We start from the raw sequence: 10,722 nt of genomic DNA, 5'->3' as shown, positions 1-10,722 counted from the left end.
TTGGGGTGCCAGTGGGGGGTTGGGGGGTCACGGTTGGGAGGCCAATCCTGGTGAGAGAAATAGTGAAGGATGGATACCGGCGGGGGGGGGGGGGATTTGGAGGAATGACCACCTACACTGAGCCAGAGAAGTATACATTGGTCTAGGTTGGTTGCGTTTAATAACATAAGGAAAAGTGATGAAATGACAACAGGAACCGTGTGTGAGAATGACAAGAGGCTGTTCGATGCCATTCTCAACTGTAAAAGTTTAAAGGGTGAGGATTCGTTTCTTAAGAAATAGGACGCTGACATGCTGTTACCTTCTAATAACTCTGATTCATGTAGATTTGTTCAATTGACACGCTGAGAGATCTTTAAAGGGGGCTGTAGCCTATAGACCTACAACATTTCTAAAGAGCACTTAGGCCTATTCCGGACAAACATAAAGACACACAGCAGAGATACTACAAATTGTAGAAATATACTAGAAAATAATTTCAGAAAAACGTGGAATTATTCACCAGATCCACTTTATGACTGTCAGTAACTCCATTAGTAACTAGTCCAGTAAAACAATGTAAATTTGTAAAAATTCTAACTCACGAATAACTTCAGTGGTTTATCAATGACACTTGAGACAAAGCTGTTGTTCAAAGTCTTTCTGACTTATCTACCCCCTTGGGTCCATCTCTCTTTTTCGTGGGTGCATTTAAACATAAAAAGTGATTTATGTTTTAAAATCTAAACGCCTGAAGGATAGGCACTGGATGGAAGGCACCCAAAATTGGACAGTATTTGGAATCCATCTGGTGGCAGATACAGGTATAACAACCCCATTGTCATAATACATTTGTTTTTCCTCTGATTTGTAATGTCAAACAAGCAGTAACATTCTAAATTCGATTCCTAAAATGGTACTGGTCAAGCATACTGCATGTGCATTTCAATGAACCAAATGTGATTAAGTGCACTCTGTGGTGATCAAATCAGTTCAACTGCAAATATCCAAAGAAGCTGAACATTTTTATTAAATCAAATACATCCACACTTACATAGAGCAGAATCCAATGTAGAAATTATTTTTTACATTGTTTCTGTAAAAACAAAACGTAAATAAATGATTTCAGCTAGTCTACGTTTATATGATTGTTGCTGTTGTTTCATTATGTTTCAGCTAGTCTACAACGTCAATATTGTTGACTATGTTTGAGCAGAAATCTTAAAACGCTTGCAGGCAGACTAATTCTGAAATTTTGCCAAATTATTGTCAAAAGAGCTGATCTGATTGGTCAAAATACCAATTGGTGGAAAAAGATCAGAATTTGGCTGCCTGTGTAAATGCAGCCAAATTTGCTCACAGTACATTTGCCTAGTCCTAGAGACAATCCGAGAATGCATCTGAAAACAAAATATATGGGTTTATACAAGACAAGAATGCAATTCTTTCATGGCCCCACTATTTATGCAATAAATCCCCCCTGCATGACCATTCGGATGTTCCAAAAAACAGGATCATTACGTCTCTTAATATGGGTCATATTGAGGGAGATCGATTAAGCTGAACTGCAGTGCACAGGTCTATAGCCAGTGACGTAAATGGGCAACAACAGTGAGGGAGGAGCACCCTTCTCAAATTGAAGAGTAATCTGCACCGCTCGGTCATGTTGTCTCCAAGGCAGCATGATGCATCATTTAGAAACATACAACATCTCTTTTCCACAAAATACACAATATATACAAAAGTATGTGGACACCCCTTAAAATTAGTGGATTTGGCTATTTCAGCCACACCCGTTATTGACAGGTGTATAAAATCGCCATGCAATCTCCATAGACAAATATTGACAGTAGAATAGCCTAGCAGCCGCACACAAGCCTAAGATCACCATGCGCAATGCCAAGCGTCGGCTGGAGTGGTGTAAATCTCACCGCCATTGGACTCTTCGAGCAGTGGAGACGCATTTTCTGGAGTGATCTGGCAGCCCGACGGACGAATCTGGGTTTGGTGGATGCCAAGATAACGTTACCTGCCCCAATGCATAGTGCCAACTGTGTAGTTTGGTGGATGAGGAATAATGGTCTGGGGTTGTTTTTCATGGTTCGGGCTAGGCCCCTTAGTTCCAGTGAAGGGAAATCTTAACACTACGGCATACAAGGACATTCTAGATTATTCTGTGCTTCCAACTTTGTGGCAACAGTTTGGGGAACGCCCTTTCCTTTCCTGTTTCAGCATGACAATGCCCCTTGCACAAAATGAGGTCCATACAGAAATTGTTTTTCGAGATCGGTGTGGAAGAACTTGACTGGAGAGCCCTGACCTCAACCACATCGAACACCTTTGGGGTGAATTGGAACGCCAACTGCGAGCCAGGCCTAATCGCCCAACATCAGTGCCCGACCTCACTAATGCTCTTGTGGCTGAAGGGAAGCAAGTCCCCACAGCAATGTTCCAACATCTAGTGGACAGCCTTCCCAGAAGAGTGGAGGTTGTTATAGCAGCAAAGGGGGGACCAACTCCCTATTAATGCCCATGACTTTGGAATGAGATGTTCGACGAGCAGGTGTCCACAAAGTTTTGGTCATGTAGTGTATATGTTTGAATTTTGACATCCGGTTCCGTTGGCATGCATTGAAACGTGTGGTCTTATCATGGCTTCCTTTTGCAAATTACCATGAATGAATGGACATATTCCCTAAAATGTATTATTTCCTAATACTAAACAAAATATTAAGGTGTGGGGACATTCATTGTGTGACAAGAAATAACTATCAGGTCTATTATGCTCCAGCAGTTAGAATTTGTCTGTCCACAATTCAACTGTGGGAACATGGAGGCTCTCAACACCAGACAACAGAAAGAGCTGTCCGCTACTATACAAGAGATTGTTCATGAGGAGATTACCTCTGCCCTTGACTTACCACTAAAAATGTTAAATGAATCATTGGCAGTGCTCACTGCTGAAGAGGATACCTTTTCAACTAAAGTGGAAAGTCTGGACATGACAGCCAATGCAACAGAGGTGCTACTACATGACCTGGAAAAAGCGCAACCTAAATTGGAAGGGATAATCATACTCCTAAAAGAGAAAACAGAATCAAACAAAAATGATTTCCTTAAATTCAATGTGCAGGTCACAGGACTTGAAACTGGTGTGGAAGCAGGCAACCCAATTTCCTTCATGAGACTGCGGTAAAGTTAGCTTTATATTAAAGATGCAGACTTTGCTCATCAATACCTCTTTAACAGAATATGCCAGGATGAAATAAATGACATATTCTGAATCACCTGATGATAGTGAACAAGCTACACCCCTTTTCTCGGTTCCATTCTGTTTTCAGTCCATTTACAGTCATTTCTATGGCAGGGACCATCTTAAAATTGCAATTGGAACCTAGAAAAACAATCACATGACATAAAACTCTCAAGTCAACTGTAATATATAATTTTTTACTATGGTGCTTTTCAATAAATTAAAATTTACTTCCTTAAAACTTTAATAGCTTCCAACCCATAATACCTTTATTAATACACCTTTTTTTCTATACATTTTATATAATTGTATGTCTAAAATACTTCCTACACTTCAATAGCTTTAACCCAATATTGACTTGCATGAACTAAAGGTCCAGGGACCTCTTCCCTCCAATCCACAGCAATTACTTTTTGGCTTTGTGACTGTCAATTTTTTTTTTATTGTTACTTGTTTTTACATGACAAATACTTTCTTAAAACTTTCAATTACTTCCATCCCATATGACTTCTATGAATGAAAAAATGACAGACACCAGCTTTCGCTCCACTGGCCATTTTAGAGCAGTGTGTCACCATTTGGCTACACTAAGAGTCATATTACCTGCCGTTTTCCCCCACTTCATTGAATTTCTTCACTTTGACATGAAGAGCACCGCTTGTCTCCTTTGAATATAATCAATTTGTCATTCGGGTTGAGCCACATGGTCAAGTAGACCCTTTTCCGGCTTACAGACTGGCCATCGGTCGACGTATCTAGTCATCAATGTGCCACGTACTACTTACCAGGAGAACAGAGAGCCAAGGAATAGCTCTACTATCCGGCATCCTTCAGCTGGGGTGGGCATCCTTTTCCTACTGCTTGTCTGTCCAGCACTCTGAGACACCTGAGACCAACACAAGAGGGATTACTTGGCTGGGAATCAGATGGTAGCACACTCGGCCAATGTATGGAAGCATGAGCTTTGCTGGTTTGAGTGTGTGTTTGTGATACTTGTTACTGTTCTGCACCCGCGCACCTTACCAAGTGTACATATACAGTTGAAGTCGGAAGTTTACATACACTTAGGTTGGAGTCATTAAAACTCGTTTTTCAACCACTCCACAAATTTCTTGTTAACAAACCATAGTTTTGGCAAGTCGGTTAGGACATCTACTTTGTGCATGACAAGTAATTTTTACAACAATTGTTTACAGACAAATTATTTCACTTATAATTCATGGTATCACAATTCCAGTGGGTCAGAAGTTAACATACACTAAGTTGACTGTGCCTTTAACTTCTTATGGATGGTGGCAGTATTGAGTAGCTTGGATGACTGACGTGCCCAGAGTAAACTGCCTGCTACTCACTCCCAGAAACTAAGATATGCATATTATTAGATTTCGATAGAAAACACTCTGAAGTTTCTAAAAATGTTTGAATGATGTCTGTGAGTATAACAGAACTCATATGGCAGGCAAAAACCTGAGAAAGTCTGTAGGACTTCAATTAATTCTCTATCCAAACTACAGTGTCTGTGGGGTCATTTTGCACTTCCTAAGGCTTCCACTAGATGCCAACAGTCTTTAGAACCTTGTTTGAGGCTTCTACTGTAAAGTGGTGATGAATAAGAGCTCCTGCAGTCAGAACACTGCCAGCAGGGCATGAGCCTCAGGCATGCGCACTCACCTGAGAGGTACCTCAGTTCCATTGCATTTCTGAAGACAAAGGATTTCTCAGGTTGAAACTTTATTGCGGATTTACGATAAAAACATGCTAAAGATTGATTCTATACATTGTTTGACATGTTTCTATGAACTGTAATGGAAATTTGTGAGTTTTCGTCTGACATGCGCGTCCTGAATTTGGATTTGTGAACTGAAGGCGCGAACAAAAAGGAGGTATTTGGACATAAAGGATGGACTTTATCGAACAAAACAAACATTTATTGTGGAACGGGGATTCCCGGGAGTGCATTCTGATGAAGATCATCAAAGGTAAGTGAATATTTATAATGCTATTTCTGACTATTGTTGACTCCAACATGGCGGATATATTGTATGGCATGTTTTTGTGTCTGAGCGCCGTACTCAGATTATTGCTTTTTCGGTAAAGCTTTTTTGAAATCTGACACAGCGGTTGCATTAAGGAGAAGTTTATCTAAAGTTCCATGTATAACACTTGTATTTTCATGAACATTTATGATGAGTATTTCTGTAAATTGATGTGGCTCTCTTTAAAATCACCGGATGTTTTTGGAGGCAAAATATTACTGAACATAACGCGCCAATGTAAACTGAGATTTTTGGATATAAATATGAACTTTATCGAACAAAACATACATGTATTGTGTAACATGAAGTCATATGAGTGTCATCTGATGAAGATCATCAAAGGTTAGTGATTAATTTTGCCTCTATTTCTGCTTTTTGTGACTCCTCTCTTTGGCTGGAAAATGGCTGTGTTTTTGTGTGTGTAGGCGCTGACCTAACATAATCATATGGTTTGCTTTCACGGTAAAGCCTTTTTGAAATTAGACACTGTGGCTGGATTAAGAAGAAGTAAAGCTTTAAAATGGTGTAAAATACTTGGATGTTTGAGGAATTTTAATTATGAGATTTTTGTTGTCTTGAATTTGCCGCCCTGCACTTTCACTGGCTGTCGTCATACCGATCCTGCTAACGGGATCAAGCCATAACAGGTTTTAAACAGCTTGGAAAATTCCAGAAAATGATGTCATGGCTTTAGAAGCTTCTGATAGGTAATGTACTTTGGTGTGAAAAGTGCAAATCAATCCCAGAACAACAGCAAATGACCTTGTGAAGATGCTGGGGGAAACAGGTACAAAAATATCTATATCCACAGTTAAACGAGTCCTATATCGACATAGGTCACTCAGCAAGGAAGAAGCCACTGCTCCAAAACCACCATAAAAAAGCCAGACTACGGTTTGCAACTGCACATGGGGACCAAGATCGTACTTTTTGGAGAAATGTCCTCTGGTCTGATGAAACAAAAATAGAACTGTTTGGACATAATGACCATCATTATGTTTGGAAGAAAAAGGGGGAGGCTTGCAAGCCGAAGAACACCATCCCAACCGTGAAGCACAGGGGTGGCAGCATCATGTTGTGGAGGTGCTTTGCTGCAGGAGGGACTGGTGCACTTCACAAAGTAGATGGCATCATGAGGCAGGAAAATTATGTGGATATATTGAAGCAACATCTCAAGACATCAGTCAGGAAGTTAAAGCTTGGTCGCAAATGGGTCTTCCAAATGGACAATGACCCCAAGCATACTTCCAAAGTTGTGGAAAAATGGTTTAAGGACAGCAAAGTCAAGGTACTGGAGTGGCCATCACAAAGCCCTAACCTCAATCCTATAGAACATTTGTGGGCAGAACTGAAAAAGCATGTGGCGATCAAGGAGGCCTAGAAAACCTGACTCAGTTACACCAGCTCTGTCTGGAGAAATGGGCCAAAATTCACCCAACTTATTGTGGGAAGCTTGTGGAAGGCTACCTGAAATGTTTGACCCAAGTTAAACAATTTATAGGCAATGCTACCAAATACTAATCGAGTGTATATAAACTTCTGACCCACTGGGAATGTGATGAAAGAAAGAAAAGCTGAAATAAGGTGTATGTAAACTTCTGACTTCAACTGTATGTGTGAGTATGGGTGTATGTGTGTTGTGAGCGGAAGTCACTTTCATTACCGTGCCATCCCTTGTTTACTCCCTTCGACCTGCACAGTCGTCAGAGTGCCCTCATGCTCTGACAACCGCCTTTGTTCCTCCTGGCCAGAGCCGGGGATTTGTTCGAGCCGCCTTCATCTAATAAACCCCTTGTCTACTCCCTTCGGCCTGCACTCTTTCGAATCTAGTCACCATGAGGGTAATTATTATCCCCAGAATGATGCATTCTATGTGCCGTGCCTGTGTGCCTCTCACGGTTAGTTTCTCATAGCTTAAAGCCCCTGTCCTTGCAAACTCTAGAGGGTAAGGCCCTATCTAGTGGACCTGTTTTGTAAGATGGCCCTCCGACCTGCAACTGTCTTTTATGTTTATATATGTGTTCCCCTTCTTATAATGTATCTTATTGCCCCTTTTACTATCATCCTGGGCTAAGGTCTCCTTAAGAGAGTCATAGTTACTCCCACCATTTACCCACGCTTCATTGAATTTCTTCACTTTGACATTCAGAGCACTGGGCAAAAATCACATCGAGTCAACACCCACCTCGGGCCTTCGCAATGCTTTGTTTTAATTAAACAGTCGGATTCCCCTGCTCCGCACCAGTTCTGAGTCAGCTGCTAGGCGCCGGCTAAGGTGACCCGCTGGAGACCCATGCGTGAACGGGGCAGGCAAGCGCCGTAGCTGGGGAGATCCACGAGAAGGGCCTGGCACGCGTCCAGAGTAGCCGCCGCCAACCGTCGGACCAAACCCCCACCGGTCCGCCATCGCCCGGGGTCACTGCTCAGACAAACCTCCGCACGCAGCCCCATGCGAGACCATGCACGAGAGTCTGCGAGACGGGCCGCACGACGGACTTCCGACGGTTGCGAGAGGATGGCAACAGAGCGACTTCTCCCCAGCTCGAGCCCAGCCCTGCTTCGCACCCCAGCCCGACCGAACCAGCCTTTAGATCTGACTTGCCGACTTCCCTTACATACATTGTTCTAACATGCCAGAGGCTGTTCACCTTGTAGAGATGCTACGGATATGGGTACGGTCCAGGGAGAGATTTACACCCTACCCTCTCTTCTGGAATTTCAAGGGCCAGCGAGAGCTCACTGGCCACTGTCGGAACCGCAACGCTTTCCAGGGCTTTTTATGTTGAAAATGCTTTCTATACTTCAATAGATTTAACCCAATATGACTTGCATGAATACAACCAACTGTAATTGGTCCAGGAACCTCTTCCCACCAATCCACAGAAATACATTTTTTGCAGGGTTTTAGAATTGGGGTGACATAAAAAACAAAAAAACGGATAAACACTCCAAACAACCTACCTCACCGCGTGGAGGCATCCGCATGGACCTAAAGCACACCGTTAACTCGTTTTGTATATCATTCCAATGATGAAACTGGGGGGGGGGGGGACAAAAATGCATATTTCAGAATGTGGGGAAGAACACCCCCCCCATCCCCAGTGAAAGTTGCCCTTTTGACTTAGTCTATTTTTATCAATGTTAATCGGTTTTACATTACAAATACTTCCTTAAAACCTCAATTACTTTCATCACATATGACTTCTATGAATGAAAAAAATGACACACATTTACATTTAAGTCATTTAGCAGACGCTCTTATCCAGAGCGACTTACAACACGACACACACACACGAGACCAGCTTTCGCTCCACTGGCCATTTTATAACAGTGTGTCACCATTTGGCTACCTCAAGAGAGTCATATTACCCGCCGTTTACCCTGCTTCATTTAATTTCTTAACTTGACATGAGGAGCGCTGGCGAAATGGGGCTCGTCTCCTTTGAATATCATCAATTTGTCATTCGGTTGCGCCACATGGCCAGGTAGACTATTATAAATTTTTTGGACTACTTGCAGACTGACCGTCAGTCGACCTTCTAGGGAGGAGGTAAAGGCATTCGGGGCATTCTGTCGGGCTGTATCACAGCCTAGTACGACAACTGCACCGCCCTCAACCGCAAGGCTCTCCAGAGGGTGGTGAGGTCTGCACAACGCATCACCGGGGCCAAACTACCTGCCCTCCAGGACACCTACAGCACCCGATGTCACAGGAAGGCCAAAAAGATCATCAAGATCACCCGATCCACTGCCTGTTCACACCACTACCATCCAGAAGGCGAGGTCAGTACAGATGCATCAAAGCTGGGACCGAGAGACTGAAAAACAGCTTCTATCTCAATTCCATCAGACTGCTAAACAGCAATCACTAACTCAGCGAGGCTGCTGCCTACACTGAGACCCCATCACTGGCCACTTTAATAAATGGATCACTAGTCACTTTAAACAATACCCCTTTAAATAATGCCACTTTAATGTTTACATATATTACATTACTCATATCATATGTATATACTGTATTTTATACCATCTATTGCACCTTGCCTATGCAGCTCGGACATCGCTCATCCATACATGTACATATTCTCATTGACCCCTTTAGATGTGTGTGTATTAGGTAGTTGTTGGAGAATTGTTAGATTACTTGTTAGATATTACTGCACTGTAGGAACTAGAAGCACAAGTATTTTGCTATACTCGCATTAACATCTGCTAAACGTGTATGTGACCAATAAAATTTGATTTGGATTTGACTTGATTTAGTCATCAATGTGCTACGCACTACTTACATGGAGAAGAGAGCTTGACACTGGGGCTGACAATGCTATCGGTCGTCCTTTAGCTGGGGTGGGCATCCGTTTTCTTACTGCTTGTCTCCGTCTGACACTCTGAGACACCTGAGGGCAACATAAGAGGGATTATTCGTCTGGGAATCGGATGGTAGCGCCCTCAGCCATTGTAAGGACGCACAGTACCAGTCAAAAGTTTGGACACACCTACTCATTCAAGGGTTTTTCTTTATTTTTACTATTTTCTACATTGTACAATAATAGTGAAGACATCAGAACTATGAAATAACACATATGGAATCATGTAGTAACCAAAAAACAAATCTAAATATATTTTATATTTGAGATTCTTCAAAGTAGCCACCATTTGCCTTGATGACATCTTTGCACACTCTTGGCATTCTCTCAACCAGTTTCATGAGGTAGTCACCTGGAATGCATTTCAATTAACAGGTGTGCCTTGTTAAAACTTACATTTGTGGAATTCCTTTCCTTTTTAATACGTTTGAGCCAATCAGTCAGGCGGGTATACAGAAGATAGCCCTATTTGGTAAAAGACCAAGTCCATATTATGGCAAGAACAGCTCTAATAAGCAAAGAAAAACGACAGTCCATCATTACTTTAAGACATGAAGGTCAGTCATTCCAGAAAATAAATAGAACTTTGAAAGTTTCTTCAAGTGCAGTCACAAAAACCATCAAGCGCTATGATGAAACTGGCTCTCATGAGGACCGCCACAGGAAAGGAAGACCCAGAGTTACCTTTGCTGCAGAGGATAAGTTCATTAGAGTTACTAGCCTCAGAAATTGCAGCCCAAAGAAATGCTTCACAGAGTTCAAGTAACAGACACATCTCAACATCAGCTGTTCAGAGGAGCCTGCGTGAATCAGGCCTTCATGGTCAAATTGCTGCAAAGAAACCACTACTAAAGGACACCAATAAGAAGAAGAGACTTGCTTGGGCCAAGAAACACGAGCTATGGGCATTAGACCGGTGGAAATCTGTACTTTGGTCAGATGAGTCCAAATATAAGATTTTTAGATCCAACCACCGTGTCTTTGTGAGACGCAGAATAGGTGACCGGATGAACTCTGCATGTGTGGTTCCCACCGTGAAGCATGGAGGAGGTGGTGTGATTGTGTGGGGGTGCTTTGCTGGTGACAC

General features: G+C 42.3%; 1 long non-coding RNA gene across 1 annotated transcript; it reads right to left on the bottom strand.

Annotated features, from left to right (window-relative positions):
* Positions 1–3,528: 3,528 nt before the first annotated feature.
* On the bottom strand, positions 3,529–9,720 carry LOC115153724 (uncharacterized). Its single transcript, XR_003867751.1, has 2 exons — positions 9,558–9,720; positions 3,529–4,118 (listed from the first exon to the last, which is right to left on the bottom strand). It is a non-coding gene; the product is annotated as an uncharacterized LOC115153724 (long non-coding RNA).
* Positions 9,721–10,722: the final 1,002 nt, after the last annotated feature.

Source organism: Salmo trutta, chromosome 19 (genome assembly GCF_901001165.1).
Source record: "Salmo trutta chromosome 19, fSalTru1.1, whole genome shotgun sequence".
Lineage (NCBI taxonomy): Eukaryota > Metazoa > Chordata > Actinopteri > Salmoniformes > Salmonidae > Salmo > Salmo trutta.
This window is presented reverse-complemented; position numbering and strand designations above follow the sequence as displayed.